Here is a 27553-nt window from a genome sequence, read left to right on the forward strand (position 1 = left end):
ACTATCAGACTATGCTTTTAGCAACAGCAAATCACATTTTCCGTGCATTCTACCACTAATGCCACGCAGGGGCGATCCTGGCCCCTCCGCCGCCCGAGGCAGCAGCAGTTGCTGCCGCCCCCCCCGTTGCGCTTACCTTTTTGCGCCTGAGGGGGTCCGGGGGGTCCACACGGGCAGCAGAGAGGGCCAGTGCACTAGCGCAGAGAGCCTAACTGCGCTCTCTGCGCTAGAAGAGTACCAGGAGCGGCATTTTTGCCACCCGATAAAAAGCTGCCGATTCAAATCGCAGTTAAAAGCTGCCGACAAACGTGTCGGCAGCTTATTGGCCCGTGTATGGGGCTCCCCGACGGGCTTCACCAAGCGAGATCTGGCTGAAAGTCGGCCAGATCTCGATCGGATGGGGCGAAAAATCCCGCCGATCGCGGCCGCATCTATTCGTTGATGCAGTCCCGCGATCCGACCGCCCATTACTATTCGTTACTATTCGTTAGGATCAGCCCTCAAGGTGGGCATATCGGGGAGAGATCAGCTCGTTTGGCGATGAGCGGATCTCTCCGTGTATGGCCACCTTTACTCAGTCCACTTAGTTTGGTGAAATTTCACTGTCGAAATTTATCGCAACACTTCGCCAAATATTGCAAATCGCACTAATTTCTAATCCTCATATGCAAAGTTCTGTTATCCATAGCAACAGCAAATTACATTTTCCGTGCATTCCACCACTAGTGCCACAAAGTACAACACCACCTTACTGCGGATTAGAAATTAGTGCGATTTGCAATATTTGGCGAAGCGTTGCGGTAAATTCCGACAGTGACATTTCACCAAACTAAGTGGACTGAGTAAAAGGAAATTTGTTCTTACCGTAATTTCTCTTTCCTTTGGATCCAAGCAGCAGCACCTATGAGATTGATTCCTCCCCTTCAAAAATAGGACAGTTAGACACACCTCCAACAATTAATTATCCAATAAAAACCCCCCTTTGCCCCACACTCCTCATTGTCATAACAAGTAAACCATAATGCATCTTAACCATTTATTGAGAAAACAAGGGGTGGGAAACTACTGCTGCTGCTTGGATCCAAAGGAAAGAGAAATTACGGTAAGAACAAATTTCCTTTTTCCTTTGCATCCCTCGCAGCAGCACCTATGAGACATAGAAAGTAATTCTTTTATACAGGGAGGGAATTTCCAGACATCGCCGTGTGGAGAATGTTTCTGCCAAAACTTGCTTCTTCTGAAGCCCAGATGTCAAGCCTATAATGCCTCGAGAAGGTATGCAAGCTACTCCATGTAGCTGCCTTGCAAATTTGCTCCGCTGACACTTGACTCCTTTCAGCCCAAGATGTGGCTACAGCTCTGGTGGAATGTGCTCTGACAAACACTGGAAGTGGAAGATTTGCCAACTCATAACATAAGTGAATAGTATCCCTAATCCACCTAGCAATAGTAAACTTGGAAGCCTTATTGCCTTTTGTTCGACCTGAAAAAGTGATCAGTAAACTTTCGGACTTCCTGATGGGACTGGATTTCCGTAAATAACTTCTCAATGCTCTCGCTACATCCAAAGAATGCAGATTCTCTTGCTCTTCTCCCACGGGATTTGGAAAAAAAGATGGCAGAATTATTTCCTGGTTTATGTTTGAAGCTGTGGCCACCTTTGGTTGGAAGGATGGAACAGTTCTTAATACCACTCTGTTTTCCAAAAAAAGAATATAAGGCTCTTTAGCAGATAGAGCTCCCAATTCACTGATCCTCCTCGCCGAGGTAATTGCTAGGAGAAACGTCACTTTCATAGATAATATTTTAATGTCTGAGTCTTCAATAGGTTCAAATGGGGCATTACATAATCCCTTAAGAACAACATTCAAGTCCCAACTCGACACAGGCTCTTTATAAGAAGGACGGATCTTCCCAATAGCCTTCAAAAACCGTGTCACCAAAGGATCCGATGAAAAGACAATCCCAGTGAAAGCAGAGATCGCAGAGACATGTGCTCTAATTGTACCAGGCTTTAACCCTTTGTCAAATCCCTGTTGTAGGAAATTTAACACATCACGCACAGACGGGGTCAATGGCACCACCTTGTTCTCCACACACCATTTGCTAAAGACTTTTTGAATCCTTGCATAGGCTTTATTCGTGGAAGCTTTCCTAGATTGCAGCATGGTTTCGATTACCTTATGTGAGAGTCCATGCTTCGTTAGTAAGGGCCTGTCAAGTTCCATGCTGTCAAGCAAAGTATCTCCAGATCCTTGTAAAGATATTTGCCCTGAGATAGTAGGTCCTTGACCTGTGGGAGAATCCAAAACTCCCCATGACTCATTTTCATGAGTAGGGCAAACCATGCTCTCTTGGGCCAAAAAGGAAGTATTGCGATTACTCTCGCTTGGTCTTCTCTCACTTTCTTCAGTACCCTGGCTATCATCGGGAAAGGAGGAAAAATGTAGGCCAGGCTGTAATCCCACGTCACTGACATTGCATCCAGCTGCTCCGGAGCATCTTGAGCAAACAGTGAATGAAATCTGGGGAGTTTGGCATTCTTTCTCGATGCCATTAGATCTATTTGTGGAACGCCAAATTTTTTTGTTATCTTCCAAAACATCTGAGTTTTCAAGGACCATTCCCCCGGCAGAATTACCTCCCTGCTCAGCTGATCTGCCCACACATTGTCCACACCCTTTATGTGGACTGCCATGATCTGCACCAGATTTGTCTCTGCCCAATGAAGCATCCTCAGAGCCTCTCTTAGCAACAGTGGAGATCTGGTCCCTCCTTGGCGATTTATATAGGAGACGACCGTAGCATTGTCCGTCTGGACCTTTACTGATTTCCCCGTGACAAACTCTTGGAAATGTATTAATGCCAGGCTTACTGCTTTCAATTCTCTGAAGTTTGAGGATAGAGTCCTCTCTATTATGGACCATGTCCCCTGAATTGAGCGACTGCCTAGATGGGCTCCCCATCCTTTGCCGGACGCATCTGTTGTCAGTATACACCACTTCCTCTGAAGTAGTGACCTGCCCTTTTCCAATCTGACAGCCTGGAGCCACCATCTGAGCTGTGATCTGGTGTCTCCTGACAATATCCAACATTTGTCCAGAGAGTCGAGTTTTCTGTCCCACATTGTTAGCAACTCTTGTTGCAACAATCTCATGTGGAGACGAGCCCAGGGTACTGCTTCTATCATTGATGACATTAAACCCAGGACTTTCATTACTCTCCTGGCAGATATGGGTACAGGCTGTCTTAGCTTTTTCACATGATCTATTAATTTCATCTGCCTGTCCTGGGAAATCGTTAGACTCATTTGTCCTGAGTCTATCACAAAACCCAGGAATTGTTTCCTCCTCTCTGGTTGTAGAGATGACTTTTGTAGATTCACTATCCAACCTAAAAATTGTAGGAGATTCAGGACTCTGTCCAGGTGTTTTTTCAACAGACTCTCCGACACCGCCTTGAGCCACCAGTCGTCTAGATATGGTACTATGACGATGCCCTCTGTTCTCAATACAGCCACCACCGCAGCTACAATTTTCGTGAAGACCCTCGGGGCACAAGAAATACCAAACGGTAGGGCCGTGAACTGGAGATGCCAGACTTCTCCCAGAATGTGAACCGCTATTCTCAAATATTTCCTGTGTGGTTGAAAAATTGGTACATGCAGGTAGGCATCCTTCAGATCTAAGGTTGCCATATAATCCCCCTGCTCCAATAGATTGATAACCGTCTTGATCGAATCCATTCGAAACGTCTTTTTCCTTATAAAGGTATTTAAGTATCTTAGGTCTATGACCATGCGAACTCTTCCGTCCGCCTTTGGAACCAAAAAGACCCTTGAGTAAACTCCCAATTTTACTTCGTTTGTAGGTACTCTCTCCAAAACCTTGTTTTGGACAAAATCCAGAATAGCTAGTTGTAACGCAAGCTGTTTCCTCTGGTTTGTTGATTGAGGGGTAATAAGGAAGCGTGGGTTGGGTGACTTTATAAACTCTATCTTCAAGCCTTGGTGTATTACTTGGAGTACCCAAGGTTCTCGAATGACCTCTACCCACTGCTGTGAAAAAAAGCGCAACCTTCCTCCTACCCCTTCCCTTCTGGCGTCATGCATCTGAGGGCTTAAATGAGTAGGGATATTTACCCTTGGGCTTAAACTCAGTATTCTTCCTATAGGGTCTAAACTTTGCCCTATCTCCTTGGTTCCTATATCCACCTCTGTTGACATATCTAGGGGGAGACTTTTTCTGCCCCCGAAAAAAAGATTTTTTCCAGTTACCCTTCTTTTTCTGTGGTAAATTTTTTCCCTTGTCATCTGACAATTTTTCCATGAGATCATCTAATTGTTTCCCAAAAAGATGTCCAGGTTGAAACTCCATATTGCATAGATTATTCTTAGAGGCCACATCTGCTTCCCAAGGCTTTAACCAAATAGCCCTTCGAGCTGTAGTAGACAACCCCATAATCTTTGCTGCAAGCCTAAGATTTTGGATTGAAGCATCACAGAGAAAATCTGTCGCCATCTTAATATCCTGGAGAGATTTTAAGATATTCTCCCTTGAAACTTTTTTCTCCACATCCTGCTCTAACTGCAGAACCCATGCTCTGAGAGCTCTAGAAACAGAAGTAGAGGCTACTGTAGGTTTGCATTGTGCTGCCGCCGCCGAGTAGACTCTTCTTAATGATGTCTCTGCCTTACGGTCCATAGCCTCCTTGAGGCTCGACCCATCCTCCACCGGAATTACTGTTCTTTTGGAGAAGCGGGCGACAGCTACATCCACCTTTGGTGGTGCCTCCCATTGATCAACCTCACTCTGTTCTACTGGATACAACAGCTTGAATCTCTTATTTATGACTGGAGCCTTCTCTGGATTCCTCCATTCCATTTTCATAAGCTCCTTCATAAGCGGGTGTACCGGGAAAGTTTTATTTCTTACACAGCCTCTAAGATCCCCCTCTGGGTCCTTTGACTGAGACTCTCCCTCAGAAATCTCTATTTCTGTTCTTACCGCTTTTATCAATTTGGGCACTTTTTCCGTTTGGAACAAAGCCAATTCCACTTCCTCCTCTGAGGATGATGAACCGACCTCATCTAGGATCACTAGATCCCCTTCTGGACCTGTATCAGAATCCTGTTGAGCAAAACTTCTCTTAGGGTCGCTGTGATGTCCCGACTCCTGCATGGACTCTTTAATCAACTGTTTGATTAAATTAATGGAGGACACCGAGAGTTGGTCTCCCCTCTGGGATTCCCTCTCTAAACACTCCACACAGCGCCCCCTCTGATAATCATCAGGAAGAGGTGCTTCACACTCCCTGCATATAATATGCTTGCTCTTCCTTTTCCTCTTTTTAGGTCCTTGACCTTCCATAGGACTTGACATCTAAGGTAGGTAACAATAATATGTTTTATTATTTGTCCCCCTTTTATATATACATATATATTTATATCATATTTTTACAATCCACTGCAAAAAATACCTTAGCTCTTCAGAAAAAATTCTTCAGGCAGAAAGAACCTCCTAGGTACCACAACAGCCACCCGTTTCATACGAAGAGGCCTGTTGTCAATAGTGCTGGCTATAAATAGCCTATTCAAAATTGTTTGGCGCGAATTTCGGCGTTTCCAGCGTCCTTACGTCATCTTTGCGCACTTGCGCCTTCGCGCATGCGCAGTAACGTCAACCGCCGTTCCTACGTCGGCTCGTCCGCACGTCAGCGTCTGACGTCACGACGGGCCGCATTCCGCCCCGTTGCTTAATCCCAGAAGGATATTCTGCGCAAAAAAACTGGGGCCAGATGACAAAGAGAAGACTTCTCTCCTACACAGAAAAAACGTCTTCCAATACGCACCTTCCTCAATCCGCCAGCCAAGGTATTTGCCTGGTTCCAAAGCCCCCTGGAGGTACTACTGCCCCTTTCTTCTTCTAACCATCCTATCTTGTCCGGTAGGACAGAAAAAAACAATGAGGAGTGTGGGGCAAAGGGGGGTTTTTATTGGATAATTAATTGTTGGAGGTGTGTCTAACTGTCCTATTTTTGAAGGGGAGGAATCAATCTCATAGGTGCTGCTGCGAGGGATGCAAAGGAAAGGTGGTGTTGTACTTCGTGGCATTAGTGGTGGAATGCATGGAAAATGTGGTTTGCTGTTGCTAAAAGCACAGTCTGATAGCTTGACTGTGTGCATTGAAATAAATGGTCTGATAGCTTGACTGCTGTTCTGAAATTGTCTGATAGCTTGACTCCAGTTGGAATTTTAAGCACACAAAGGCCAAAATAGCGCCCCAACAACTCACTAAATAGTGAGTGTCTATGCATCTTACATCAGCCCTTCTGCCATTTGCCAGAACCCACAGATAGCCAGTCTGGGCCTGTGTAACAGGGGTCTATTATGCCACATGCCACCAACTTTAGCAAACACAGCCAGGCCATAAAATAAATGAACAATATAAAAGCTTATTTAAAAAAATAAAATCACATTATAAAAATTGTATGTGGAGTTGGTGCAATACAAATGTTAAGTCCAGCCTTCTATTTCAAATAGAGCAATAGAAAACAAGGATAAAGGACCTGTCATGCTACTGACACAACTCATAGACGCAGTTCCTCTCGCACTAAAGGCTATTTCGGTGTTAAAGCTGATGCCGAGTTTCATAGCCCACTTTGAGGGCTGACTTCATGGAAACAACAGCTTGACATGATATTGGGGCACAGGCTAAAGGAAGTGGGGCTCCTGGAGTGATGTGCCCGTGTATATAGATGAATCATATCGCGACACAATGCACTTCTCTTCCTCTGGGAGACTGGCAGGCTGCATTATATCACTTCGACCTCCCACACAAACCCGTTGACGCCACTTTGTTTAATTCCCGTTTATTTGCACTGCGCACAACACATTCTCACCCAGGTGTTTGTATTATAGCGGCCGCTAAAAAAAATGAATACAAAAAAGTGACCGATTTACACTATGTTGCTCATCTAATGATAAAGAAACGTATGGGTGCGAGGGAGAGGCGGTCGGGTGTAACGGGCTATCTGAATGGCTGGCTAAGCTGTCCGTCAGCTCTGCAGCCAATCCCGCGTCGGCTTAGAAATGAATGTTTGCAGTTTGTCAGTGCATGTACACTATGTGGAGCACTGTACTGAGCGGCTCCGAGGCACAGTGCTGAGTCCCCTCTCTATACCCCATACACCGCAGGGGGAGGGAGCTCGCACTCACACGACACTCTGACAGACGGGGAGAGAAAGAGGGTCGCTAGTACCAAGAAAATAGTGCGCAAGGAGGAGTGGGACACGCGAGGTAAGTGCGGAGTGTGAATGCCATCAGCCCTGTGCACTGAGCTGCCTTCCTTCAAACACTTTTTCTTCACTTGCAAACACGCCAGGTGCCGGGGGAGCTGCAGGCAGCACTTGCACCGCACGCAGGGGGACACGGGAGAACAGCTGCTGCCTGTCCCGGCGACAATTTTCAGTCACTTTTTCGGGCCGGCATAAAGTTCAGCTGGGGATGTGTGTGTGTTGGTGAGAGCGGCTGCCTAATGCTTACATGTCTGAGCTCTCCCCCCTCCCTCTGTCTCTAGGCCGGGAGGTGAATGTACAGATGAGTGGGCCAGGCCAGCGGTGCCAGGCTGCTCCAGCAGCTCCTATACACAGGGGAGGGGGACACACAATGAAAGTGACCCAGCGACAATAGCATGTGAGTGACTGTGCCGAGTAACTGTACAATCATGTCTGACATCTCGCTCCCCAAACTTGCCGTGTGCCCGGGGAAAGTGTGAGATGAGGCAACGCATGGGGGGGGGGGATTGAAATCATCGCCACTGGCTCCATCTGTTGTTGTCTCCAGTGCTGAGTGGCACCTCTTACCCCAGACATGGATGGGATGCGGGTGCGGGTGGGATGCGGGCTTGCTGTCATTTGGTGGGAGGGGGAGGTAGCTTTGGGATTATATCAAAGTGCTGCTGCTGCTGCCATGTTTAACCTCCAGCGGCCCTCCAGCTCTTATTAAATGACATGTTTGCCGGCGAGTTATAGTTCATATAGAGGCTACAGGTTGAACTTCACTGAGTGCCCCCCAAGTTCAGGTGGGCGGGGGGGGGGGGTGATGTTTAATGGAGGGAGCCAGGGTGCAGGCCTTGCTTTTTTTAAAGTTCTGTTTACGAGGTACGTGCTGAACTGTCTGTGACGCGATGACAGAAAACTTGTAGTCGATGCCCCCCCCCCCCTGCACCCACCGGACCCCTCAACTCTCGGCTCCCACCAAGTCACACAGGGGCTGCTCGCTAGAAACAGATTAGAGGAAGCATCCCCTTGGCTTCCTCCTCCTCCTGCAATGCACTCCTAGGTGAGCCAGGCTAAAACTTGTGATGACAGAGAGGAAGAACCCATTGGAATGAGCAGGACACTGTGTAATGAGACCGGAGAGGCGGATGTGTGTGTGTCTGATCCATGTCGCGCAGGAGCTAAAAGCGAAAGGATAAAGGTGCAGAGCGGGGGGCAGCAATTAGTCCTGACACTGGGCTACACGGCCGCACGGAACTTTGCTTAAATATTTCATTGCTGGGGGAGGCAGAGGAGCTGTCCTGTGCTTGTGCACACACACATATACATATATACACATATACATATACACACATATACATATATACACATATACATATACACACATATACATATATACACATATACATATACACACATATACATATAGCTGTCATGCCGGTCACTGGCCTGGGCTGCGAAACCATCGGCGTCCCTGCTCATGACACGTTCTTTTCTGTCAGGGGCGAATACCCGGTACGCGCGTCCCATAACGGGGGTGGGTGTCCGAGCACATGGGGTCCCCGGAGCAGAAGCATATGGGCTAATCTGCCATGAACACACGGAGGAAGCTCGTTTCCACTTATTCTCTGCGAGTCGCCTCTCCTGGCAGGCAAGGACTGCGCGCTTTATTGTTCTCGGGAAGGGGCACGGCTCGGGGAGACCCCCTTTCCCCTGATGCTGCTTAAACATGATGTGCCTTGTTGTAGAGTTTGCTACTGCCTGAGCCTTTTACTTCTCCCCCACCCCTGCCGAGGCAAGATGGACTCTGTGCGTCTCACTGTCTATTTATTCCTCTCTCTCCCTTTCTGGGCTGTCTCGTCAGCCTTTTAGAGCGACATTTTGCACTGGGATGTAAGAACATGAATACAACCGACATCTGATCACTGCCTCCCTTCTCTCTCATTCTGTCGGCATCTTGTTTTTATTTGTGCTAACATCTGATCACACTGAGTGACCGACTTTGTTGAGTTATTGTGTTAATCTGTGGCTGATCACTGTTAGTAAGTGTGTGTTATTATGAGGCAGACAATGTTGGGCTGTGTGCAGGTTCAGCTTGCTTTGCAGTCATTATTAAAGTGTGTTTGTGGATTTGTAATGTTTATGTGACAAGATGTCAAGATGAAGATATGGGGTTTTCGCCTGATCCCACGTCAGTTTACTATACATATGTTTTCAGCACCACAGGTTCCTTTCCTAAGGTGTGAAATAAAAATATGGCCCATCCCACAAACAGTGAAGAAAGGCAGGGACAAGCATGTAACATAATCCGCACAATGCTATCATTGTTATATTATAACCTCCATACACAGTGCTAGAAAAATAGCAGAAGCCTACCTGTATCATGAGTATAATATAATGAGCTCGAGGCCCTATTATCTTAAAACTATTGCTGCACTTGTTTGGACTAATGTTTTTTTTTAAAGTATAACCCTCCATGACTAAAGCTGGCCATAGACGTGCAGATTGACCTTCACATCGAACAAACGATCGTTCGGTGCCATCTCCCGACCTGCCACTAACCTTTCAGATCAAATAAAGTAGTAATATTACAGATCAGCCGATGTTCTGCCCCTGACGGCAATCGTACGAAAGTTATGTCCGACAAAAGCTGTACATGTAGAGATATTATCAGTAGCCATCAGAAATTTTCTCACCTCAACAACCAATCACCATGGCACGAAAAATGTCAGGACACTCCACACACGGCCCAAAAATCGTACAAAACTGAGATTTATACGATCAAATCTTTACTTCTTTGGCCAGCTTTAGGCGCACATACAAAATAATAAACTTTTGGAGCTGAACACATAAGTAGTGATGGGTGAATCTGGCCTGTTTCGCTGAAACATTTGCCAAATGCATTCAAGTCAAAGGCCAACAATCTTTTTTGACACGTGCAAAATATTTTTACCCATTGGAGTCTATGGGTGTCTTTTTTTGAGGCAAACCCCTGCATAAGTAATATCACTGTTCAGCTGAAATGGAAACTAACAATGCAATTCTAGGATGTTCAACGGCAGTTTGTTGTTTTGGGATGGGGGTGTAGTTAAATGTAGTTTGAGAACATCTGGATTCACAGAAAGATGAAGGCCAGAGGTATATTTCTGGCAACTTAGTCCACTGGGAAGTGGTTAGTGGACCATATATGTTTTATTATTTCAGAGCACCCACCACTAGGTAAGTGAGGCATCAGAAGCCTCAGATAATGCTAAGACCACAGATCTCTTTTTTCATTATTGATTATTATTTTGCATTTTGGAAAAGGTAGATCTAACTGACTCTTAGCAAACCGTTCTTGGGTACTTCATGATGATTGCTTGAGCTCCATCAAACCAAATGATAGACAATGGAAAGTGGTTTATTTTTTCATTAACTTTTCTGAACTCCAGTTTTTAGCATATTCAAGGAATGCATTAATATGTACCCAAAAATGTCTCTCATCACTAGTGATGTGTGTTAATCAGGGCTGATGTTTTTACTGGCCTTTAAATGCTTTGGACTTTAGACCTTTTGCATTGGTGAGAACATGGCTAAAACATTTTGGAAATGAACACAATGCAATAATTCTATGCATGATAAATATGCTTTTACTTTAGATTGTTACATGGGAGCAGGGACCAGGGATTCTGCCACTATGAGGTGAGTTGAAAAACTTGCCTCAGATGGCAACGTTAGCAAGTTACCTGAGGTGACAAAAAGCTGCTCCTGGTAACTTCAAGAGTCCGAAATTCCACTGGGGTCAGCATCTACTAGGCCACCTTAGGGTGGCACTTACGTCCCTGGCATACAAGTGGCATAAATCATCAATATTCTCTGTGAAGCACTGCAAAATGTGTTTTATATTTTTATCCATTATTCTTTCCCCATTTATAAGAATTGATTTACTATATTTATATAAAATATAGTTAATCAATTGTTATAAATGGGGCAAGAATAATATATATACTATGAGGAGTCGTGTGTGTGTTTAAGTGTAAATATAGAGACACATATATATTTTTACCCTTTATTGATATAGGGCCGACATTCTGCAGTGCTTTATGTGTAGTTTATATTCTAAGATGTAACTAAGTTATTAGATACTAGAACCATCACATAGTAAGGCCCACTTAATGTTTTTTAGACCAGACACATGCACACCAAAGCATGGAGTCATTTACAGATATATTCAACAATATACTAAATAGGATTTGAACCCAAATGTATCAGGAGTGTCTTTTAAATGGGTAACTTTTAGTATGTTATAGAATGTCTCAATTCTAAGCAACTTTTCAATTGGTCTTCAATATTCTTTATATCGTTTTTTTTAAATGATTTGCCTTTTTCTTCTGCTTCTTTCCAGCTTTCAAATGGGGATCACTGACCTACAAATTCTCTGTAAAGCTAATATACAGTTATTGCTACTTTTTATTATTCCTCTTTTTATTCAGGCTTTCTCCTATTCATATTCCAGTCTCTTGTTCAAATCAATGCATGGTAATATGGACCTTAACAACCAGATTGCTAAAATTAGATACTGGAGAGCTGTTGAATAAAAAGCTAAATAAATCAAAGACCACAAATAAAAAATGAAAACAAATTGCAAATTGTCTCAGAATATCTCTCTCTACGTCATAATAAAAGTTAACTCAAAGGTGGAGAACATCTTTAAGAACCATGTAAAAACAAAAATAGGATTTTTTAGGTCCAAGAGAGATGTCAGTTATTTTCAACTATATTTCATAAATGTCACATTAAATATTGTTCGATTTCCAGCAGAGAGGAAGCACACCAATATATTTGGCAATGCCTTTAGCTCTTTTTTTCAGCAGAAATGCATTGAAGTCTACAAATCGCGCTACACATTTTTGAGGTGCAACATTTTTTTTCATCCATGGGGGTAATTTTCGTGGTGAAACTTTCCATAAAATTTAGTGTTATACCAAAGAGAAAAAGATAACAATCTACTATTCGGATAATGGACAGTGAAGTAACCATACATTACAGAGTCTGAAAATAATTATAGGTTCCCTAAGTTTTCATAAACATTTATTGCTAAAGACTGAACCATATATTCCCCTGGCTTCCTTAACAGTCACAGGGTCTTCTTCCTCTATAGTTATGACTGTGGTAATGCATTATTGATAACTTCTCATTTATGATCCAGCTTCTTACAACAGTTACATGTCCTGTTGTAAGCTTGGTGCAAATGTTTGTTGGCTGACTGCTGGGATATCAAGAAATCCAAAGTAATTGGTATTTGCATTGAAAATGAAATTAAAAGATTGTGTACACATTTCAAAGCAAGCATTATTAAAATTAGTATACCTGACAATGGCAGACATTTCAACCAATTTGCACAGCTCTTGTTGTGCTGGTTGAGTAATAGCCACTTATTGCAAGTGATATGATTCCCTCAACTTTTATAGTTCAACTGGGAACCCATAAAATCCTTCTGGATAGGGGAGAAATAGTTGGAGAATAGCTAAGGTTTTCCAGAGTTAAGAGCTAAAATAACACTGTAAATGAGTATTTTAGACTGCTGTTTTTCAGGGAAAATGGAAGAATTAAATGTAGAGAAATGATATGTGTAATTCTGGTACACATATAGATGAATTCAGCTGATATGTATTTAATTATTTATATAGCACCACAAATGTACACAGTGATTTACAAGGTGTAAACACAAACAGGGGTCTGGTTATAATAATGAAAAAGTGAAAATGAATCTATGCTTAAGTATTTCAATACATTAATTGTAAATTCTTTAGGAAAAATATCTCAATCTATTAAGAACAGGGACGTAACTACAGAGGAAGCAGACCCTGTGGGTGCAGGGGGCCCAGAAGATATGGATGCCCAATGAGGCCCTAATTAATGAGCAATTTCAATATGTATTGTAAAACAGGACAGCCTCTGTATGTTGGGGGCCCTAAAACGAATTTGCTGTGGGACCCAGTAACATCTAGTTACGCCACTGATTAGAAAGAAGAGACAAAACCAAAAAGGGTGTATTGCTGAAGACTATGGAAGTACTTCTTCTAGAAGCCAGTTTTTACTGAACTGGCTGACATTTCCATATGTTAGGGTCCAGTTGAGCAGAATTTCAATCCTATGTGCACTTGAGCTGGGATTTAGGGAGTGCCTGAATGATCTCAAGTTCAAAAGTACAACCATTTGGCTTGCATCTGCCATTTGTATCAGAACTTTGAAGTCAGATTTGTGGAGTCGGAGGCAAATTTGGGTGTCTGGAGTCGCTAAAAATGTACTGAGTCTGACTCACCACTGAAAAACTCACCCATGTTTTTTTCATTCCTATGGGATTTTTAAATTCATATTTATTAATGAAGTTCACTTTTTAATAAATACGCTTTTAAAAATCCCATAGGGATGAATAGAAAGTTAGTGAATTATATTGTGGTGAGTTCTAAATTCGCACTTTGATAAATCTACCCCTTAATTGCAATACAAAAATATGCAATGTCCTATTTCACAGGTAATAGTCATAATAAAGTACTTCTAAAGTACTGCTTTAATAAAAAAGCCCAGTTTGTAGCTGTTTCACTAGTGTGAAGGCCAGTTGAACTATTATGCAACCTGATATTCAAGAGCTTCTTTAAAGGAGCAGCAATTCTGCTTCTAAGAAGAATACTTGAGTTAATTTTGTATTGTATATAAATGGGTGGTTCATAGAATGGCTAATTCTAAGCAACTTTCAATTGGTCTTGGTTAATTTATTATTTTTTTTTTTATAGTTTTTGAATTATTTGCCCTTTTCTAACTCTTTTTTACTTTCAAATGAGGGTCACTGACTCCATCTAAAAACAAATGTTCTTTAAGGCTACATGTGTTGTTGTTGATATTTTTTGTTACTCCTCTTTCTGTTCAAGCCCTCTCTTATTCATATCCCAGTCTCTCATTCAAATAAATGCATGGTTGCTAGGGTCATTTGGACCCTAGCAATCAGACCGGTGAAACTGCAAACTGGAGATCTGGTGAATAAAGAGAGCTGGTGCCAGTAACAAAAAAAAGTGTTTTAACATAAGTATTTAACATATAATATGCTGTTAGTATGCACTGGTTAAAGCTGTGTGTTTGCTTCAGAAAGAGTACTATTGTTGACTTTTATATAATTTTTCTAAAATCTACTGATTCTACTGGGTGACATCTATTTTCAAACTTGTCATGTATCATCTAAATAGTATTGTTATCTTTGTGCTGACTGAAGGAATTATTTTTTCTTCTAGGTCACTGTCACATGACAACGGGATCAAAATATAGTTGCCAGTCCGTTCTTCCATTTGCCTTTCTTGGGTAAGAAATTGCTCTATCTTCTAAAAGGAAACATAGGAAAATCTATTAATGTGACCCAAACAATAATGGGCTAGTTTTGTCAACAGACCAGAAAATATGCTATGTTTCCTGAACTTGTTTATGAATACAGGCTATACTTTTTTGCTTTTAGTTAGTGTATATGAGAATAGTTTAAAACAAGAGGTTTAACAATGAGCCTAAAGTGGGTTAAAGGCTTTTGTTTAAATTGGAATGGAAACCCTAAAAAAACTCATGTATAATTATTCAGAGAGCACTTTTGTAACAACTAGGAATATAAACTTATGCATGAAATTTAAAAATGGGTAGCTTTGTTTTTCACAAAAAAACACTGAGCCCAGCCCACCACTAAATTACACTGTGCCCCATTTAAATACCTTGACCCTAATGATTCTCTTGGGTCCTAAAGCTCATTTCTGCCACTAAACTTTAACACTCCATAGAACAGAATTCTGGCTACATTTTGAATGGCCCTCAGTAAACTCCCCCAAGTTTCTTTAGGCATGTTAACCAGTTCACTGGTTGTTGTTGTTGAAAGTATCATTATGTGCATCTGAGAGCAATGGCACACTAGTAGATTAGTCGTCCTAGTTAGCGAACATTTAACGCAGGTAATTAGCAGCATATGTTTTCCGACTGGTGATTCATATTATTCTTGTCGAGAAAGCACTTGCAGGTGATTAGTCGCCCACAAATGCGAAGATTTATCTCAGCCGACTAATCTCCTAGTGTGGCATTGCCCTAAACATATTTGGCAGAAACACATAGGGTCAGATAGGTCTGTGCAGTGACTCCATGGCTGCCAGTTGCTCATCAAGCATATGCTCCTTTTCAGTTTTGCACGTAGAAGTCTAGAATATTTTATACTTATCCTTCTTTTAATACCTCTTCCACTGGAACAGTAAGCTGGAAAGAGGTTGGTTTTAGCTTCAGACTAGGCTAAATTAGCTTTCTGTCTAGCCTCCTCCTGGAAGGCAATATCCCTTTCCAAAATTAGTAATGCAAAGTTTTAAAAGCATGCCAAGAGGTGCTTTGGGGTGTATCTGGCATGTTGGTACACAAAGCACTTTTTTAGGCATGTAAAATATGTTTGCAGCTCAGAAATCTTTTAGCCATCGTTCCAAAAATTCTCAGGTGTGTCCACCTGTAAGATTTTCATTGTGAAGTTTACTGCAGTACTCTGTTCTCAAGAAGATCTTAGAGGTGCCCAGAAGGTTCTTTAAAATTCTGCTGTTATGTAAGGATCCAACTTTGTTTTCTAGAGCAAAAATCCTATCTCAGTTGCTTTGCATGTCCTATATAAAAATACAAAGGTGAACACTAACATCCTCAAAGCTGGTTGGAATATTGGCACTAAGATTTTGGTAAAAATCTTAAAAGATGCCAAAATAAATTATAATAAGAAAACTGATGTTGCCATTAACTCATGGAAAAAGGAACAGTAGTTAACAGTTATTAACACATAGAAGAAATATCTACTATCCCCATCCCTCTTAGATATAACACTGCTTAACATAGGCAATGCTCTATTCAAGGGGCCTTTCCCTAAGGAGGGAGTGGCTGACATGAGGTATGCGGACAGAGGGAAGACACTGCCTTGTGGTATGTTATGATGTAATGCCTTTGTTACATAGTTACATAGTTAGATTGGGTTGGAAAAAAGACCAAAGTCCATGAAGTTCAACCCCTCCAAATGAAACTCAACATCCTTACATACACACACTGACCCCTCCATACACCATCATAAACTAAATATGCTCATGTACTAACTATAGATTTTAGTTTCGCAATAACCTTGGATATTATGCTTGTCCAAGTATTCATCCAAGCCACTCTTAAAGGCATTAACAGAATTGGTCATCACAACATCACCCGGCAGTGCAACCTGACTGTCCTCAATGTGAAGAACAACCTACGCTGCTTCAAATGAAAGTTTTTTTCCTCTAGTCTGAAGGGGTGGCCTCTGGTGCAGTGATCCTCTTTATGGGAAAAAGGTCCCCTGCCATTTATCTATAATGTCCTCATGTTCCTTCTCAAGCATCTTTTTTTCCAGAAAAAACAACCCCAACCATGACAGTCTACCCTCATAATTTAAGTCTTCTATCACGCCAACCAGTTTAGTTTCACGTCTCTTCACTCTCTCCAGTTCAGTTATATCCCTCTTAAGGACTGGCGCCCAAAACTGTACTGTACACTCTAGGTGAGGCCTTACCAGGGACATATAAAGAGGCAGAATTATGTTTTCATCTCTTGAGTTTTTTCTTTAGTGGCCACAGAATGACACTGCCCAAAATTAGTCAACTTTTTATCCACAAAAACCCTAGATCCTTCTCAGTTAAGGAAACTCTCAACACACTACCATTTATAACTTACATTTATATTATTTTTGCCAAATTGCATGATCTTGCAATTTTCAATATTGAACCTCATTTTCCAGTTTGCTGCCCAGCTCAATTGCTTTCCATCTTTTATTTTTTACTATTTTCCTAAAATTGAAGTTTAAAGTTTGATGTTTCTGTCTCTGGGGTTTCAGTCTGGCTGCTCAGTGATCTAGGAGCAGATTCTGAAGTGTTGCAATTTGCTACATTTAGTTGATACATTTCTCAACAGTAGCTGTGGAATATTAGCAACTATTGTATCAATTGTAACAGCTGCCTTCAATGAAGCGCAGGAATTCTGCTCAGCAGGGACTAAGATAACTAAATATATCAATTTAGAAAAACAACCCCCCCCCCAGAGCTGGTTTAGAAGGTGGAAAATTAAACTTTACACTTCAATATTAACAAACAAAATGGTCACAAATAGAAAGTAGAAAGCAATTGGAATTAGAAGTCTTTATTTCTGGTGATCTATCTGAAACCAACAGAAATGAAAAAAGTGTTTGAAGGTGAACAACCCCTTTAAGAAGGAAAACCTTTATTAACTGGCTCCTCATTTGTGTATACGACGAAAAATAACAGTTTAGAATCTCTGCTTTTTTATGTTCTCATCAACCGGCTGACCCCCCCCCCCCCTCTGGTATCAAGGATTCGATCCATTCCTGCTTCATTTTTTTTACTATTTACATATTTAAAAAATAATTTTGGTTTCGTTTTACTGCTTTCTGCAATACCCCTTTCCATATTGATATTAGCTTGTCTGATAGCTTTTTTATATGATTTATTGGCCTCCTTGTACCTGATTAATGTTTCTGCTGTCCCAGGCAACTGCAAAGCCTCTGAAGCACGTCTTACCCACCTCAACACCAACATTGATTGAACTACAATGGTTTTGTTTTGCTATGATGTTCCTTGCTTACAAGTGGAATATACTGACATGTTTATTTGTTAAGCAACATTTTAAAAACGTCCCATTTCCCACTTAATATGTTGCAGAGATGCCCTTATACAGTTTACTGTTTTATTTACTCCCTTGTTGTTTCTATATCATGAGCTCAAAGGAGACCATGTTATGATCACTAGTCCCTAAATGCTCACCCACACAAATGGTAGAGATAATTTTAGTATTATTAGTTATTACAAGATCCAAAAGACACTGATTCCTACTTGGTTCTTGAACGAGCTGAAATATACAAACCTGCTAACTTTTTCTGTCTTGGCTACCCCATTACCCCAGTCAATGTCTGGATAATTAAAGATTAAAGTCACCCATAATAATAACTTGACCTAGTTGTGGAGCCGCTTCTATTTGTTTATATGCACAATATTTTTTATATATGTTGCTGTGGTGATTTTGCACTAATAAATGTCTGAAGTGAGTCACATTGCATATAATGTTGATTATTTGCTGTGTGCTATTGGACCCTTGCATATTGCTTTCTTATAGATGACATATATCCAAAGTACAAAGTTTAAACATCAATATGATAGTGGCTTATTATTGGCATTATTATTATTTCTAATTCATTTACACACTTCCAAATATCTGTGGTCGTCCCCATGACGTTTGGCCTGCCTCTTCTGCTGAATCATGTGTAGTTGCACTTGACATTTGGAAACCTTGGAGTCACAACAACCATGAAGTAGAAATTTTGTGGTACCAAAGTGTCTGTATGTCCAGACTAATTTTTGTTAACTGGTTATTTTATAGCATTGCTACACACAAATTATATGTGCCAAGAATTCACCATTTCAAAAATAAAAAAAAATATGCTGCAGACTTAACTATAAATACTGTACATAACTTTGTGACTGCAGAAAAATACAAATCACTTCAAAAGGTTGTTTTCAAAAAAGTAGATACAGTTTAACTCCCCAGAAGATTGTATAAGTTACAGTTTGGGGCATCAGATGAAAATAAAGATGAATGAGTCAGAAAATTAACTTACCAAAGTTATTTTAACTCTCGGCTGTGCATGTACAAAAGCATGAGATAGAGTGGTTATACAGGTGGAGTGTAATATTTATATTCATATTAAATTAGCGTTTAAAATGTGTCTTTGCCAAAAGGGAATTCATGAACATAGAACAATTTGGTCCAGCTGTTAGGCATTCCTTCTGCCATACCATTTGATGTGTGTTGGTTTATTTATGTTACCAAAGAGAGAGTGCAGGTCATGTTATAGTCAGGTTTATGATGATGTTCATGTTTACAAAAAAAGGGGGGATACTCACCAGGTTATGCCTTACACCCTAAATTAAAGGTCTTCTAAAAATCCCAAGAAAGTAAAACTCACAATTTTTGTGATATGCATAAGACTGCTGATCTGCTCACTGTTGCCAACAGCCATGTGAAAAGTCTTTATGTATTGAGTCACATTGGATTTAAAGTGCACCTTTTAATACAAAGATTTTTTTCTCTTACCAGAGATGCGGGCTAATTTAACTTATTATTCTCATGTTAGATGTAAGATCAGTTTTTCTCCTACATCACATGCATACAAGCTGGGGCGCTTGTTCCTTGTGTGCTCTATTAGCTCAAACCACTGGTGGAGGAAATAATTTTTGTATGACAGGTGCCCTGTAATTTTGTTCTTTTTTTTTTTTTGACACACTGATTAACAGAAGTTGTCTTTTTCATGTCAAAGTGAAAACATATCCCTGCAAAGTGATTTAAATTAATTACAATGAAAATACACAAAATAACTGATTGCCTATGTATACATCCACTGTAGCTAGTGCTTAGTAGGTACACCTTTGGCAGCAAGTACAGGCTTTACTCTGTGTGGATCTGTCTTTATCTGCAAAATTAAATTCACAGGGATTATACACATATTTAATCACATGTTGTTTTATGAACTGCTTCTTATTTTATCCACTGTTTAATGTCTGAATAATGTTAATCATGAATTTTATACGAGTCTTCAAATAGTGCTCCACCTTGTTAGTTTCAAACTACATACCTGTGGCAGTAATTCAGTGATTCCTGAAGTATGATGTTAACTTAAAACCTGTGCTTAATTACAGCATATTTGACATTTTTTAACAGCTGGCTTAATACCTAAATCTTACATCCTGTAAGGATCAGATTATTACTATATGAATAATGTGAATGAAGTATTTAGGAAGTCATGTTTTTTTTGAGAACAGGTGAGCAATAGTTGAGAAGTGGAAATGCTTAACTTTAATTAGCATCCAATGACACCTCTGTTTTGTCCTGAGTTCATAGTTAGTGAAGTCACGAAATGTATGTCATGGGAATGTTTTATATTTATAATTTCATTGCAGTCATTTTATGACAGTTGTTCATTGCTGACTATTGTAATACCACTCCTTTGCATTCCAGTGACCCTCTTTAACACTTTTAGAAATACAGCGAAACATCAGTTTTTCATCCCCTGATTTTATGTTTTCTCCTAATTTTAACCTAATATATAATGCATAATATATTTCCCTGATTTTACATAATTTTTTTTAAATGGGGGTTCTACTGTATATCTCCTGTAAAATAGCTTTAGTTGATACCAAAGTATTTTCAACTTGCAGAAGTTATTATTCTTAATATTTAGGCATGATTTTCTACTTAATAATTAACAGTAAGGGGCACATTTACTAAGGGTCGAACATCGAGGGTTAATTAACCCTCGATATTCGACCCTCGAAGTAAAATCCTTCGACTTCGACTATCGAAGTCGAAGGATTTACCGCAAATACTTTGATCAAACGATCAAAGGATTTTCCTTCGATCAAAAACAGCTTAGAAAGCTTATGGGGAAGGTCCCCATAGGCTAACATTGGTGCTCGGTAGGTTTAAAGTGCCGAAGTAGGTAGTCAAAGTTTTTTTTTAAAGAGACAGTACTTCGACTATCGAATAGTCGAATAGTCGAATGATTTTTAGTTCGATTCAAAGTCGTAGTCGAAGGTCGAAGTAGCCTATTCGATGTTCAAAGTAGCCACTTAATAGGTCCAATACCTGTATCATGAGGTTCTAAAGGGAGCATAGTTTGTCATTTTTACTTCTGATTTACCAATAGTGTGTTTATTATGGGCCTAGGTTAGCACCTAGCTTTGTCAGGGGTTCTGTATTTTTAAACCACAATTTACTTTTATTATTGAATGCGGAGATCAATAGACTTACTTAAAGGAATTGTTAAGTGTAAAAATAAAAACTGGGTAAATAGATAGGCTGTGCAAAATAAAAAATGTTTCTAATATAGTTAGTTAGCCAAAAATGTAATGTATAAAGGCTGAAGTGATTTGATGTATAACAATTCAGTCAGGACACTACTTCCTGCTTTTCATCTCTCTTGGTTTACACTGACTGGTTACCCTGGCTACAAGGCAGTAACCAATCAGAGACTTGAAGGGGGCCACATGGGTCATATCTGTTGCTTTTGAATCTGAGCTGAATGCTGAGGATCAATTGCAAACTCACTGAACAGAAATGTACCATGTGGCCCCCCTTCAAGTCGCTGACTAACTCAGAGTTATAGAGCTGAAAAGCAGGAAGTTGGATTCTGGCTGTTTTATTAGACATCTGTTCATTCCAGTCTTTATACATTACATTTTTGGCTAACTAACTATATTAGAAACATTTTTTATTTTGCACAGCCTATCTATTTATCCAGTTTTTATTTTCACACTGAACTATTCCTTTAAAGGAGAAGGAAAGCTATGGAGGCATTTTATTGCCAATAGATTAGCTGCAATAGTGCAAGCTAGAATGCTATATTTATTCTGTAGAATATTTTACCATACCTGAGTAAAAAGCTCTAGAAACTCTCTGTTTGTTTAGGATAGGAGCTGCAGTATTAACATGGTGTGACATCACTTCCTGCCTGAGTCTCTCCCTGCTCTGGGCTCAGATTACAGCAGAGAAGGGAGGGGGGAGGAAGAGGAGCAAACTGAGCATGCTCTTGCCCAGGGCAAAGAGGTTTAAGCTGAAGGCAGGAAGTCTGATACAGAAGCCCATGAGTACACAATAGAAGGAAAGAAATGCAGTGTTTCTTTTGACAGGGGACTCAGAGCAGCACTACTTTGGGGGTTTACTGGTATATTTAGATGGACCTTTCTGATAAGGCTTACTTAGTTTTAACCTTTCCTTCTCCTTTAAAGTAGCTCTTACATAAAAGAGTTGTTCACCTTTAAATTAACTTAAGCATGATGTAAGGAGTGATATTTTGAAACAATTTGCAGTTGGTTTTCATTTTTTGCTATCACCCAAATTACACTAGCCACCATGCATTGATTTGAGTAAGAGACTGACATATGAATATGAGTCGGCCTGACTTGACAGATGAGTAATAATAAAAATGCAATAACAATACATTTGTAGCCTTACAGAGAATTGTTTTTTTTTTAAAATTGGGTCAGTGACCTCCATTTGAAAGCTGGAAAGAGTCAGAAGAAAAAGGCAAATTCATAAACTATAAGACTAGGGCCAGACTGGTCCGAAATCAGTCTACAGAAATTTGCAGGCTAATTTTAGCCCTAGCCTTGTGTCGGCTCCACCACAAACACATTTGCCAGATTTTGGTGCGTGATGCAAAGTCTTCCGTTTCTTCACCAAATGTCATCCAGGTTTATTTCCAGTCGTTCTACTCTTCCACAAACCTTTGCACTAACTCTCATTTTCCATTCCTGGTTCTAACAGGTAAATCACATTGGATAAGGCTATTCAGTCCTCATCCAATGTAATTTTTTCTGGTAGAATGAAGACTGTTGCTGTAGACCACTGTCAACAGTTCTGACCTGGGTGTCACTTGGGTGGCCAAACTGTTGATTTGGAAACCTTGGTAAATAGTGGCAGATAAGGTAAATGCCAACTTTTACTAGAATTTATTAGCACACTCATATAGACAATAAAATTAAGCAAGTTGCAGTTTAAAAAGATGTCTTATTTAGTCAGAGAAAAATGCTCAGGAAATGTTGTTATTGCCTCTGCTGCAATAGAGTAGATGCAAGCTTTGCATGTGGCTTTTGCACAGTAGATACGCATGGGAGGGAGCAGAGGCTAGTAGATCAACTGATTCTCAACCTGCTTCTAAATGCAGATCATCCTCATCCTCATCTGGCAGTAGCCTAACAGTGCCTCTACCTCTAGTTCTGTACATTTCTTTTAAATAGCTTTAGCTGCACTCATGGGCACAAAGACCATAGTGTGTTTATAATGAGCCTAGGTTAGCACCTAGCTTTGAACAGTTGTGGAGGCACATTTATCAAGGGTCGAATTTCGAATTCATGTGAGTTTTTTTTAAACACCCTTAAATTCAAATGAATTCAAAATTTGACCTAGTGAAATGTATTAATAAAATCGAATTATTAAAACTCGGACGAATTTAACTACCAAAAACTCAAATTGAATTAGTTTCGAATTCAATCAAACTCGATTTTGCTTTTTTCTCTGAAAAAAACCTTGAATATCAGGAAGGCTGCAATCTCCAAATTGATCCCTGGACCTCTCCCATTGACTTAAACAGTAATTTGTTAGGTTTTAGGTGGCGAATAGTTGAATTCAAATTCTTAAAGGGCCAGAGTATGATAAATCTTGGAAATCAAAATAGAATTTTTTTTAAAAAAACCCAAATCGAGTTTGGATAATTGCCTAGTCGAATTTGACAGTTTTGACCATAAAAAATTTTGAAAATTTGAATTCCAATTTTTAATTCGAACATTATTATATCTGCCCCTTAATCTTAAATAATCCTTCTCACACGGGAATCAATTGTGGCTAAATTTCACAACAGCATGCTGGATGCTGTTGTGAAATTTAGATCTGCCATGTGCCATATAAGCCAAATATCACCAATGCGCGTGCTGTAAGGGTCAGGTCACACTCTCAGATTTGGGGAGATTAGTTGCCCGGCGACTAATCTCCTCAAACTGTCTCCCGCCGGCTAGAATGTAAATTGTCGGTGGGATGGCACTCGGAGCACTAAGTTTTCCGAAGACGCCCAAAATTTCCTCGTGAGGCAACTTTGGAAAACGAAGTGCTCCGAGTGCCACCCCTCCGGCGATTTACATTCTAGCCGGCAGGATGCAGTTCAGATAGATTAGTCACCCCGAAGAAGAGGAGATTTGTCGCTGGGCGACTAATCTCCCCGAAACTGAGCATGTGCCCTGACCCTCAAGGACTCACAAAGGTATATGCTCTGCAGAGAGTATGTTTGTGGACCAGTTGAAAATTATTAGCATTGTCAGTACTTTGTTTATTTATATGCAAATCAGTGATTTTTTTGGTAAGTGATAAAAAGTACAGTTGTCCGAAAGGAGTCAGAATCAACATCTCCTGATAGAAGTGCATTATATAATGGAAAAGAAAAAAATAGATGTTTTAGCTAATCAAACTCCGCTATAATTTATAAAGGGGTAGTTCACCTTTTGGACACATAGCTTAGGTCCAAGCCAATTTGGAAAAAACGCACACCTCACAAACCCCAGCAGAGTTTCCTGGTGCTCAGTGATGGGGGAATCCGCAAACACCCAGTCAAGGTACGTTGAAGGATCACCGGCACACAGGAGTTTAGTTAAGCAGGGCAAGCCCTTGCAATTTTATTGAATGCAGTGCCAGCAAGGGCTTGCCCTGCTTAACTAAACTCCTGTGTGCCGGTGATCCTTCAACGCACATAGCTTAGGTCAAATACTGTAGTTATTTTAAAAAGTTATTTATTTAGCTTCAGTAATATGTTTGTACAGGTATGGGACCTGTTATACAGAATGTTCAGGACCAGGGGCTTTCCAGATAATGGAACTTTCTGTTATTTGGATCTTCATACCTAAAGTCTACTAGAAAATCATGTAAACATTAAATAAACCCAATGGTTGGTTCTGCTTCCAATAAGAATTAATTATATCTTAGTTGGGATCAAGTACAAGCTACTGTTTTATTATAACAGAAAAAAGGAAATAATTTTTAAAAATTTGGATTATCTGGATAGAATGGCAACTATGGGAATTTCCATAATTTCCGTAGTTTCTGGATAACAGATTTCTGGATAATGAATCCTATACCTGTACTGTATTCTAGATAAAGAAAATTAAAAAAACAAAAACAACAAAACCAACATATTTCCAGTGTTTACAGTTTCCTTGTCAGTTTTGAAACCTAGGCTGTCCATTTTGATATGTGTAGCAGTTAAACCAGCTAATGATATGCCACAAAATCTTGGACATCGATTTCTATAACTGAGCATGCCAAAAGCTTGCCTTCTTTCCTAATGAGCACATGTATTGGTGGTGCAGAGATTGGTTTACTTCCTCAGTAGCTACAATCTGCTCAATCCGACTATAGCTGCTGCTATACATACTGCACCTGTATTTTTAGCAACTCCACTGAGTGGGTTACACATGGCTATACAGGTATTGTGTGGTCCACAATCTATGCCTCTCAACATGGTTATCCTCACCTCTCACTTATCACTAAAGATCCTATAGGTAGCATGGTCACTCTGGGAAACACTGAAACACTTAGCTTCACTGGGACAGAAACTGATGTGAATGATATATTATCTCTGTACACACTGAGGAAATGTGTTGTCACTATATAAATCATCTGGAAATAAATAATAAAATCATATTCTGACAAGTGCTTTCTCATATATGTGTTTTATACAACAGTATATAGTTCAGGCAGCTGCTTTTCAGAGTTGGATAGCTGAGGGCTTATTAGGGCTGCCCACCAAAGTGTATCTAAGTATCTAAGTAAGGAAGTAAGGAGTAATGTAGTGTTGCCCTGCAACACACACACACACACACACACACACGTATAGTTAATAAGCTGATGAGTAGCCATGGGAGCAGGTTTACAAATTGAAATGGCACTGGGTACCTAGCAGATAACAGATAAGATTGGTAAAAAAAGAGAGATGTTATTGGTTATCTGCTATGTAACCTGTGCCTTTTCTCTTTTTTTCCAGCTTAAATGTCAAACCCCATGGATACACGGCAATGTGTTTGTATAAATAATAGTAGTGTTTATGAAGCAAACACATCCGTTTTACCAGTGCAGGGCAAACAGTACATTGCATTACTTGAAAACTCTTTAGTTTTTTGGTGTTAATGTTCCTTTAACATGTACAACTGGAGTTTTCCAGAAAAGGTCTTGTGGGTAGAAGAGACCTAAGGTTTTTGGCAAAAGGTTAAAGCCATAGATGTGGCTTGAATCTAACTATAGTGAAGTATGGTGGTGGTAGCAGGACCACCATCAGAAATCACGGGGGCCCCCTTAAGACATTCTGGGCCCGCCAACCACCACAGGCCCCGCCCTAGACAATGGTAAAAAAGTCACACATATATGGGCACTAAAAACCCATTGGTGGCCAGGGCCCCCCATAAAAGTTAAAAAAAACTTCACAAGTGACCAGGCCTCCCCTCACAAGTTAAAAAAAATATTTGGTGATCGGGGCCCCCTATAAAAGTAAAAAAAAAAAAAACTTTACTTGTGGTCAGCCCCCCTCCCCCATAAGTTAGAAAAACCCATCGGTGGCCAGGATCCCCCCCCCCACAAGCTAAAAAAACAAAACATTGTTGGCCAGCCCCTTTATACGTTAAAAAAAATTGGTGGCCAGGGGCCCCAAGAATTGTTTTTTAAAAAAAAATGGTGGCCAGACCCCCCATACAAGATAAAATACAATGGTGGCTATAGGCCCCATAGAAAATATAAAAAAAAACATTGCTGGCCAGGGGCCTATGGAGGATTAAAATAATACATTGGTGGCCAGGTGTTTAATAACATAAAAAAACACATTGGTGTTCAGTGGAAATTATCTTATTCTTCCTTTTTGGCAATGGCAGCTTCTTCGGTTTTCATTGTCCTTTTACATCTTTTCCATTGAGACCCCATTTTTGGTATTCTCTATACTGCTTCAGAGATCACCTGATCAGAAATGCTAACTGTAACAGGAAGAAGCATGGAAGCTAAAGACAGAACTCTGTTAATTGGCTCATGTGATCTGACATGTATGGTTTGTTTGTGTGCACAGTCAATCGTAGGATCCCAGGGGATGACCCTTAATTCTTAAAATGGCACACACTAATAAAAAAGCTAATAATTATGAAATGGTTTATTAACATGAAGCAGGGTTTTAAATTTGAGCTGTTTTATGCAATATATTTTAATAGAGACCTACTGTTTGGAGGTATAGTTCTTCCTTCAAAGACTTGTGTATGTTTGGTTGGGCTGCTCGCCATCAGTGCTTGTGGCTAGCAGGTGTTAAGGTACAAGGATCTGCACTTTCTGGATGAATACAGTGATGTCAGCATTCACTAGCACTTTATTATGAGGGACAGGCTGAAGGAGGCACATATGCAACCCCCACCCCATAACTTGGACATCATTAAAACATAGTAAGGTAGTGCCAGCAGTAGTCTGGGAGCAGGTCCGGACTGAGAATTAAAATAGGCCCTGGCATTTCATTTTACATAGAGGCCCACTCAGCCCACACAGAAAGGTTTCAGTATCTTAGAATTCATGCTGTTGATACACGTACACATACACATATATTTATTGAAAAATATTATATAATAATAATTACTGTTTTTTTTTT

At 40.4% G+C, this 27553-nt stretch overlaps 1 protein-coding gene across 3 annotated transcripts in view; it reads left to right on the top strand.

The window, feature by feature from the left end:
* The first annotated feature begins 7024 nt into the window (after positions 1–7024).
* bbx.S (bobby sox homolog S homeolog) overlaps positions 7025–27553 on the top strand; it is a 59325-nt gene continuing 38796 nt past the window's right edge. For 2 of the 3 annotated variants that reach the window (XM_041584131.1, XM_041584133.1), the window contains exons 1-2: positions 7026–7297; positions 14547–14613. The gene's annotated coding sequence lies outside the window, so the exon portion shown is untranslated. Of the gene's footprint in view, positions 7298–14546; positions 14614–27553 lie in introns of all 3 variants that reach the window. The other variant, XM_041584132.1, reaches the window with a different exon arrangement.

This window comes from Xenopus laevis, chromosome 2S (assembly GCF_017654675.1).
Source record: "Xenopus laevis strain J_2021 chromosome 2S, Xenopus_laevis_v10.1, whole genome shotgun sequence".
Classification (NCBI taxonomy): Eukaryota; Metazoa; Chordata; class Amphibia; order Anura; family Pipidae; genus Xenopus; species Xenopus laevis.